We start from the raw sequence: 11,225 nt of genomic DNA, 5'->3' as shown, positions 1-11,225 counted from the left end.
CACAGGGCAGTCTAGAAGGGCTAGGGGCTTAACACCCTTTGGTGTAACCCCCAAGCAGTAAGGAATGGGGGCCGGTTGGTAAACACCCCACCTCCCTGTCCCCCAGGGTGTATATTCTCTATGCTCCTCCTCAGTGGAACTGAGCCTCACTTGTCCACGGCTAAAACCATCTCATTAACTCACCTTTCCTTTTCTCCCTTCCCTGTCTCACTTTCTCTTCCTCATTTCTGCTTCACGGAAGTGCCTTCCAGATTAACTGAACTTAAGTCCCTTGCTTAGAGTCTGAGGAACCCAAATGAGAACACCCTGAAAAGGGAATTTCTGCTCAGAATATGTCTTAAGCATCCTTGCAGTTTTTTAAAAATATTCTCACCTGTGTTGTGCAAGTTAAGTGCTTACATTTATGAAGTGCGGTCGTTACCATTTTATTGCTTTGAAATTTTTTCCCCAATATTTAATTGTAAGGAATATGCCACCCTTTATCTGTTTACTTTTCAGGAAATTAGAAGGAAGGGTTGTTTTCCCTTAAGAAGCCAAGAGCAGCGTGTGTTTTCTTGGTGGGTAAACAGGAGAAACCTGGCAGCAGGTCAGAACCTACTCCGTGCTGCTTTACTCTTCCAGCCCTTTGCCCTTTGTGGAGAAGTGGGGAAAGTCGTTTTAAATTTCCACCCCTTAGCAACCATCTGTTGTTCGTTTTGTTCAACGTACTGAATACCAGTTGAGGGTGAGAGGCCCTACAGAAAGGAAAGATGGTGATTTCAAAAGGCTCCAGTATAAAGAGGAAACAACAGCCATTCTGAGCAATCTAAAAACAAAGGGCAGGGGATTAGATAGGAAGACGGGGTCAAGGTGGTGGCGTAGGAGGCCTTGCACTCACTCCCTCTTGCAAGAGCACCGGAATTACAACTAACTGCTGAACAGTCATTGACAGAAAGACACCGGAACTCACCAAAAAAGACACCCCACATCCAGAGACAAAGGAGAAGCCGCAATGAGACGCTAGGAGGGGCGCAATCGCGTTAAAATCAAATCCCATAAATGCTGGGTGGCTGACTCACAAGCTGGAGCACAGTTATACCACAGAAGTCCACCCACTAAAGTGAGGGTCCTGAGCCCCATGTCGGGCTTCCCCACCTGGGAGTCCAGCAAGGGGAGGAGGAATCCCCAGAGAATCAGACTTTGAAAGCCAGCGGGATTTGATTGCAGGACCTCCACAGGACTGGGGGAAATGGAGACTCCACTCTTGGAGGGCACACAAAACAGTGTGCTCACCAGGACCCAGGGGGAAGGAGCAGTGACCCCATACGAGATGGAACCAGACCTACCTGCTGGTGTTGGAGGGTTGCCTGCAGAGGTGGGGGGTGGCTGTGGCTCACGGAGGAGACGGGGGCACTGGCAGCAGGGGTTCTGGGAAGTGCTCATTGGCGTGAGCCCTCCCAGAGTCCGCCATTAGCCCCACCAAAGAGCCTGTGGGCTCCAGTGCTGGGTCGCCTCAGGCCAAACGACCACCAGGGTGGGAACACAGCCCCACCCGTTGGTAGACAAGCAGATTAAAGTCTTACTGAGCTCCGCCCACCCAGCCCTACCCACCATCAGTCCCTCCCATCAGGAAGCACCCACGAGCCTCCTAGATAGCTTCCTCCACAAGAGGGCAGACAGCAGAATCAAGCAGTATCAGCAGTATTTTGTCTTGTGGAACTAAAGACCACAGCCACAGAAAGACAGAAAAAACGAAAAAGCAGAGGACTTTGTACCAGATGAAGGGACAGGATAAAACCCCAGAAAAACAACTAAATGAAGAGGAGACAGGCACCCTTCCAGAAAAAGAATTCAGAATAATGATGGTGAAGATGATCCAGGACTTTGAAAAAAGACTGGATGCAAAGATCAAAAAGTTTACCAAAGACCTAGAAGAATTAAAGAGCAAACAAACAGAGATATGCAACACAATAACCGAAATGAAAAATACACTAGAAGGAACCAATAGCAGATTAACTGAGGCAGAAGGGCGAATAAGTGACCTGGAAGACAGAATGGTGATCATCACTGATGCAGACAAGAATAAGGAGAAAAGAATGAAAAGAACTGAAGACAGCCTAAGAGACCTCTGGGGCAATGTTAAACGCACCAACATTTCCATTATAGGGGTCCCAGAAGGAGAAGAGAGAGAGAAAGGACCCTAGAAAATACTGGAAGAGATTATAGTTGAAAACTTCCCTAACATGGGAAAGGAAATAGCTACCCAAGTCCAGGAAGCGCAGAGAGTCCCAGGCAGGATAAACCCAAGGAGAAACACACCAAGACATATAGTAGTCAAACTGACAAAAATTAAAGACAGAGAAAAGTTATTATAAGCAACAAGGGAAAAACGACAAATAACATACAAGGGAACTCCCATCAGGTTAACAGCTGATTTCTCAGCAGAAACTCTACAAGCCAGAAGGGAGTGGCATGATATATTTAAAGTGATGACAGGGAAGAACCTACAACCAAGAATACTCTACCCAGCAAGGATCTCATTCAGATTCGATGGAGAAATCAAAAGCTTTACAGACAAGCAACAGCTAAGAGAATTCAGCACCACCAAACCAGCCCTACAACAAATGCTAAAGGAACTTCTCGAAGTGGGAAACAGAAGAGAAGAAGAGGACCTACAAAAACAAAACAATTAAGAAAATGGTAATAGGAACATACATATCAATAATTACCTTGAATGTAAATGGACTCAATGCACCAACCAAAAGACACAGACTGGCTGAATGGATACAAAAACAAGACCCATATATATGCTGTCTACAAGAGACCCACTTCAGACCTAGGGACACATACAGACTGAAAGTGAGGGGATGGAAAAAGATATTCCATGCAAATGGAAATCAAAAGAAAGCTGGAGTAGCAATACTCATATCAGATAAAATAGACTTTAAAATAAAAAATGTTACAAGAGACAAGAAAGGACACTACATAAAGATCAAGGGATCAATCCAAGAAGAGATAACAATTATAAATATACATGCACCCAATATAGGAGCACCTCAATACATAAGGCAAATGCTAACAACTATGAAAGAGGAAATCAACAGGAACACCATAATAGTGGGGGACTTTAACACCCCACTTACACCAATGGACAGATCATCCAGACAGAAAATTAATAAGGAAACACAAGCTTTAAATGACACAATAAATCAGCTTGATTTAATAGATATCTATAAGACATTACATCCAAAAACAGCAGATTACACGTTCTTCACAAGTGCACATGGAACATTCTTCAGGATTGATCACATTTCGGGTCATAAATCAAGCGTTGGTAAATTCAAGAAAATTGAAATCGTATCAAGCATCTTTTCCGACCACAATGCTATGAGATTAGAAACCAATTACTGGAAAAAAGCTGTAAAAAACACAAACACATGGAGGCTAAACAATACACTACTAAATAACCAAGAGAGCACTGAAGAAATCAAAGAGGAAATCGAAAAATACCTAGAGACAAATGACAATGAAAACACAACAATCCAAAACCTATGGGATGCAGCAAAGGCAGTTCTAAGAGGGAAGTTTATAGCAATACAATCCTACCTAAATAAATCCCAAATAAGCAATCTAACCTTACACCTAAAGAAACTAGAGAAAGAAGAGCAAACAAAACCCAAATAAGCAATCTAACCTTACACCTAAAGAAACTAGAGAAAGAAGAGCAAACAAAACCCAAAGTTAGTAGACAAACTGGGACATTTGTAGAGACATGGGTGGACCTAGAGACTGTCATACAGAGTGAAATGAGTCAGAAAGAGAAAAACAAATATCGTATATTAACACATATATGTGGACTATAGAAAAAATGGTACAAATCAACCAGTTAGCAAGGCAGAAATAGAGACACAGGTGTAGAGAACAAACATAGGGACACCAAGTGGGGAAAGTGGGGAGGGTTGGGGGAGAATGAATTGGGAGATTGTTATATCAAATTGTACACTCTAAATATATGCTGTTTATTGTCTGTTTTGGAAAAAAAAAGGGCAGGGGACTTCCCTGGTGGTCCAATGGTTTAGACTTTGCCTTCCAATGCAGGGGGTGTGGGTTCAATCCCTGGTCGAGGAGCTAAGATCCCACCTGCTTCTTGGTCAAAAAGACCCAAAACATGAAACAGAAGCAATATTGTAACAAATTCATAAAGACTTTAAAAATTGTACACATTAAAAAAAAATCTTAAAAAGAAAATGCATGATGTTAGCTAGAGTGCTCACATGCAGTAGACCCTGAATAAAATTTTTGAATGTTTTATTGACGTGCAGTATGTATACAGAAAGTGCATAATGGTAAGTGCACAGCTAGCTGAATTTTCAGAGACAGCACACTGATGCAGCCAGCACCCTGAGGCAGGCACAGGGCACGACCGGCACCCCTCCCGACCGCTGTTCGGACCTTTTCCCCTGGCTTTGTGTTATACTGAAGCACAGTCAACAGTGTGCACCCTTACCTATCTGCCTTTTTAAATCAAGCGTCGTGAGATCCATCTGTGTTCTCACGTGTAATAAGCAGTAAAGCGTTCATTCTCATTGCCAAATAGTATTCTATGCCGTGCATATATCACAGTTTATCTGTTCTATTATTGATGGAACTGAGGATGTTTTTCAGGCTTGGGTTTTTAAAAATTTTTTAATTAGTAAACCTTATTCTCTAGATCAGTTTTAGGTTGACAGCAAAATTAAGTGGAAAATACAGAGTTCCCATTTATCCCCACTCCCCGCACAAGCGCAGCCTTCCCTGCTATCAACATCCCGCACCACAGTGGCTCATTTGTTACAATGGATGAACCTACAGGAACACAGCCTTATCATCCAATGGGTTTTGGTTTTTTAAAATAGTGCTGCCATGGATGTTGTAACACTGTCCAATAGAAGTTTCTGCCGTAAAGGAAATGTTCTATAATCTGTAACTACAGCCATATGTGACTATTCAGCACTGAAAATGTGGCTAGTGACATCTTGAGAAGTTAGCTGCTGAAGGTAATGACTGCTAACTCCAGCCTGACGCAATAATCAAAGGTCATAATGGTGAGATTTTTTTTTTCAGGGCTGGGGGGAGAATAGGGGTGAATTTCACATTTATAATTTATACATCTCATATACTTCTAAAGTAGGCAACTCACGGTATTAAAACACTTATAATCTTTTGGATTATAAAACATTGAGTTTTTTTAAAAAGGATTTTTGAATCCATAGTAATATTCAAAAAAGGGAGAGGAATGGAATCTTTTTTACAAAAGAACCCCAGCAAGGAAATGTAGAAGGAATGATAGGATCATCATTCTGTAATCATCCAGAAATCAAGGATTCAGGCAAGATCACCAACGGATGCTGAAAGCACCTGTAAAAGGCTGTTGTGGCACTGGATAGTCACACCCCTCTAAGTATCACCCGCGCTTACGTGTTAAATTCAAAGGGAAGGTGCTTTCTACAATGGAGCAGCCTGGCAACCACTACATTAAACAAGTCATCAAACTCAGCATCACCCGTGGAACGCCAGCCTGGCGTTCTGCACCCTCCGGTGCAGTGTATCCGGGAGTACACGACATCACCTTGTACTGCTTTTGCAAAAGCATTTAACCTCAATCTCATCACAAGGAAACAACCAGACGGTTCCAAATTTAGGACAATCTATAAAACAAGGGACCTGGGCTAAAAGAGACACACAGCTAAATGAGTGAATCCTGAATTGAAAAAAAAGAAATCAACAACACTGTATTGGATGTTATCAGAAAAACTGAACAAATTTTAATATGGATACATTTTTTTCTTCCAGTTTTATTGCGATGTAATTGACATACAGCATTGTGTAAGTTTATAAAGTTACAGCGTAATGATCTGATTTACATGCATCATGAAGTGATTCTCACAGTAAGTTTAGTGAACATCCATCACCTCATATAGGTATAAAATTAAAGAAAAAGAAGAAAATTTTTTCCTTATGATGAAAATTCTTAGGATTTACTCTCTTAACAACTCATTCGTGACATACAGCAGTGTTAATTATATTTATGTTGTACATGACATCCCTAGTACTTATAACTGGAAGTTTGTGCTTTGGGTGACCTTCATCCAATTCCCCCTCCCCCACCCCACCCCCACCCCCAGCCCCACTCCCACCCCGGATTGAGTTCGATAACATTATTGTATCGGTGTAATAGAAGTGTGGTTCTGTAGGAGAGCATCCTTGGAGACACACCCTGATGCACACTAGGGGTAAAATGTGATACCTGCAATTTCAAATGGTTCCAAGTGGAGATAGAGACAGAAACCAAATGTGGCAAAATATTAACAACTGCTGAATCTAGGTAGGTATTCTTTCACCTTTTCTGTAGTTTTGAAATTTTTCTTTTTTTTTTTTTAAGATCTTGCCCTTTTATTTAAGAACTTTTACTGAGATACAATTGACATACAATACATTGCATATATTTAAAGCGTACAATTTGATATTTTTTGTGTTATTTTTTTTTTTTTTTGGCACACAGGCTTAGTTGCTCCGCGGCATGTGGGATCTTCCTGGAGCTGGGATCGAACCCGTGGCCTCTGCATTGTCAGGCGGATTCTTAACCACTGCGCCACCTAGGAAGCCCCTGATATTTTTTATTAGTAATGTATATAAAATGTATATAAAAAATAAAAAATCAGAGAGTGAAGAGTCGTAAGAGTCAACAGTTAAATGCCACAGGGGCTCAGGAGCCATCCAGAAGCACAGACAGGGCTGTACCCGAAGACTACAGTAGAATCAAACAGTACCACGACTAGCAGAAAGGTGCGGGGCTTCTGTCTTTACTCTTTGCCTTTGCTGGCCTTTGGGCAGTGAGGTTATCCAGCTCCCATACTGGCATGTAGGAACTTGGCAGCATGCTGGTTGCCTTCTGAGTTGCAAATGGCAGTGAGAACTTACATTTCTTTTAAATAATTATTTCAATGCAAATATGAATTCTATTTAGTTGGCTCTTTAAAAGGTGAGTTGCCTTGCTTTAAAGCTCCTTTAAAAAGGGCCTTCCTTGATGCAATATTTCAACATTGGTTAGTTCCAATAGCCCTTGCCTAGCTTCTGAGTGTCGGGAAGGAAGTGACTTTCAGCAATCAGATGTGATTCATGTGGCACTTGAGGGGAAAAAAGTAAAGAAACCTTCACAAGGTCCTACTGTGTGTTGATGACAGAGTCTTAGAAAGAACCCACGGGACTTCCCTGGTGGTGCAGTGGATAAGACTCCGAGCTCCAAGGCAGGGGGCCCAGGTTCGATCCCTGATCAGGGGACTAGATCCCACCTGCGGCAACCAAGACCGGGCACAACCAAATAAATAAACAAATTTAAAAAATAGAACCCAGGACCCCAACAATCCTTCCACCTGCTTCAATCATGACACTCCAACTTGTCCACTGTGGGACTGATTAAGATTTGGAAAGGCCAGTATTTTAAAAATGCATTCTCTTAGAATTAATTTTTCTGTATTTATAGCAAATAAATCAAACTGACCTAGAGCTTTTTTTTTTTTAATGTTATTGTTTGAGGAGTAGCCACAAGCCCTTCCTCTAAATAATGCATTTTATAAGAACACTGGCAAGAGGCAGTGTGTCCTCAGAAGAGAAAAGCTGTTGAGCTGCTGACCTGCCTATCCACCCACCCCAGGCAGCCGGGATTTATGGCCCGATTGGCCGCCGGCTCCTGCAGGACTGCCCAGCCCACCGCAGCCCTTCCTTCCTCAGGACAATGCCTGTGGGCGCAGTGCCTCTGCCAACAGGACATGCTTATGAGCGGGGGGGGGGGCGGGGGGCGGGGGGGGGGGACGTGTGTTATCGTCCCCTTGTTAGTTTTTCTTTCAGGCAAACTCTGGACCACTGCCAAAAAAAATCACTTCTGGGCCTCAGAGGAGCCTGGTAAAGGAACTGAGTCACTTCCTGAGGGCGGATCAGGTGGAGAGTCCTATGGAAGGTACTGGAAGAGTTTGGGAGGGGTCCTAATGGCAGGGAGGGGGTTGGTTTGACTACATCATCCTAAGTGTTCCCTACAGGATGAAGTCCTGGCTCCCTCAGGACCAGACCAACTGCCCTGCTGCCCATCTCCCCCCTGCAGCACTCCGCTGTTGCCGTGCCCACAGGCCAGCTCTTCCCCGGTCCAGGAGCGCCTCTGCAGGACTGGTGCCATGGCAGTGCAGCCAAAAGCAAACACTCTCCAAAGCCCAGCTCATGCGTTTCTCGAAAGCCTTCCCCAGCGTAGCCACACACACAATGTTAGGTATCAACAAAGCATTTTCAATATGTTCTTAAATACATGTCACATTTCTTTGGCCTGTTTAAAAGTCAATATTTTCACTCCGTAAATATTTTCCTAACTATGCGCCAGGCACTGAGTTAGGGAGACAGATACGAACTCCACAACCCTGGCTGAAACATGCTCCCAGCATGGTAGAAAGACAACACTCGTGGCGCTTGAGAGGCGCCCTAATAGAGGAGGAGAGCAGGCACCAGACCCCCGCAGGACCAGGACGCCCAACCACCTGTGTAGGGAGGCCCACCAGCGGAGAAGCTTTGGGAAGAAAATCACTGAGTGTGGTTTTAGACATGCTCCATTAGGACATGCAAGACACGTCACGTAGCAGTTGCGTATGTGAGTCTAAAATTTGGGAGCTCTGAGCTGCAGATAACTCACTCGGGAAGCACAGGCACAAAAACAGATGCTTCTGGCATGTGGCGGAGAAGAGAAAAGAACTAAGAACTGAGCTCTGTGTCTCCCTCCATCAGTTGACCTTCCTTTTCACATTTTCTTTGTACTTTTTTTTTTTTAGCAGATCTGAGGTTCTTCCTAGGAAGGACAATAACAATCATTACTGCCACTGTTGACATGCACCAGATGCTTTATCTGCAGAGTTTCGAATAAGCACAATAACTCTATGGTAGGTACTCCTCTTCTCAGTTTATAGGTAAAAATACTCCCATGCAGAAAGAATCAGCTTGCCCCAATCACAGGTGCAAGGTTGCGCAGAGTATGAACTCCAGTGAAGATTTTCCAAAGCCCACAGTTTCCCATTGCATCATCCAATGGGCCAAGACATCCAGTGACTAGGAAAAGCACACCCCCCCGCCGCCATTTCTCCACCACCACTGAGGGCCACCTCACAACCCAGGGTCTCTCGTAAGAATCTCCTAATAAGTTTGTGCAACGCAGGGTAGCTGACTCAATAATGGCCCCGAAAGATTTCAAGTCCTGATCCTTGGAACCTGTAAATGTTACCTTACATGGAAAAATGGTCCTTGCAGATGTGATCAAGTGAAAGAACTTGAGACAAGGAGATCATCGTGGATGATCTGAGTAGGCCACCAATGCAATCACAGTGTCTTTAGAAGAGAAAGGCAGAGGGAGATTTAACACATAAAAGAGGAGAAGGCAGTGCAGCCACGGAGGCAGGAGGCAGAGACGGATCAGAGGGATGCAGCCACAAGGCAAGGGACGCTGGCAGCCACCAGAAGCTGGAAGAGGCAGGACAAGCAATAGCTGCTCCCTCAGAGCCTCCGGGGAGAGGCGGCCCAGCCCACGCCTTGATTCTAGTCCAGTGAAACTGATTTCAGACTTGCGGCCTCCAGAACTGTTGCTTTAAACCGCTAAATCTGTGGTGATTTGTTTCAGCAGATCTAGGAAACTAATCCATGTAGCTTCCAAAGACACCCGCCCAGGGAGTTGGATTTAGTAGGTCTGCTTTTTGACAGGCAGCCAGAGTGATTCTGATACCGACAGTCTATGGGCCATACCACCTTAACTGCTCAGGCAGGGACCTGTAGGACTTCACCACTTAAACCAGGGGTTTTTAGTCTGAGTCTATTCCACCATGGAATCTGGAATAGTTGAATTTCAGGAGTTCCATAAATTCCTTACGATTATACAACAGGGACTGCCCTGGTGGTACGGTGGTTAAGACTCCGTGCTCCCAATGTAGGGGGCCCGGGTTCAATCCCTGGTCGGGGAACTAGATCCCACATGCATGCCACAACTAACAGTCGCATGCCGCAACTAAGGAGCCCTGGAGTGGCAGCTAAGGAGCCCACCTGCTGCAACTAAGACCCGGTGCAACCAAAACAAAGAACTAAATCAATCAATAAAAATCTAAAAAAAAAAAAGATTATACAAGAAACTGTGTGTGGGTGTGCACACCAGTTCATATTCTTCAGGGATGAGGTTTTCTTCAGATTCCTAGAGGAGTCACAGAAAAGGTGGAGTATCAACTACTACTCTAAGAAAAAGACGCTGGGATGTGTAAACCTGGTTCAAGGTGGGTGAGGAGGACTGGCCATGCTGAGCAGCTGGCGGGATTTTAATTCCTCTATCAGGGATCGAACCCAGGCCACAGCAGTGAAAGCACAGAGGGAATTCCCTGAAGCAACTTTTAAATTAGGCCCACCTCCCCAGGGTTTATGCTGAGCCTGAGGGGGAAGGAAACCATAATAAAGACTGAATCAAACACAACACTGTAAATCAACTATACTCCAATAAAAATTTTTTTAAAGAAAGAGTGACTCAAATTAAATAGTGGTATTTTCAAGTCAAAACAAAACTGAGAGCATAAGGCAACCTTAGGGCCTGATGAGAGGGTGACACAAGACTGGGTGGGCTGTGTCCTCACTTTAGCTAGATAATTAGTGGAATAGATTATCTTTGGATGGATCTGCCTTAGGGAGCAGTAGGTAGACAGCATCACCAGAGAAACCCAGGATCTAGACAGTCACTGGTCAGCACCCATGGGAGATCAAGGCAGAGACGACCGTTTGGAAGCACAGAGGACAAACTCAAGAAGAGCCCACAAAAAAAAAAAAGGCAAGAAGAAAAAGAAAAGAAGAAAAAAGGAAAAGAAAGAGAAAAGAATAGAAAAGGAAAGGAAAGGGAAGGGAAGGAAAGAAAAGGAAAGGAAAGAAAAGAAGAAACAGGCTAGGGGTATTTATTGTTTATGGACTATGAGAAACTTGGGTTACATATAGTTTTCCTTTTAATTTAACCATTTAATCTTATCTTAGTTGGCATTAATTTTATATCACTTCATCTTAATTATTTTACTATTTCAATTTTAGCCCCCCCCTTTTTTAATAACATATATATATTTTAATAGGCAAAGTCACTTTTTTTTTTCTTGGCTGCATTGGGTCTTAGTTGTAGCATGCGGGCTCTTTTGTTGTGGCTCACGGGCTTCTCTCCA

This window comes from Hippopotamus amphibius, chromosome 6 (genome assembly GCF_030028045.1).
Source record: "Hippopotamus amphibius kiboko isolate mHipAmp2 chromosome 6, mHipAmp2.hap2, whole genome shotgun sequence".
NCBI classification, from domain to species: domain Eukaryota; kingdom Metazoa; phylum Chordata; class Mammalia; order Artiodactyla; family Hippopotamidae; genus Hippopotamus; species Hippopotamus amphibius.
This window is presented reverse-complemented; position numbering follows the sequence as displayed.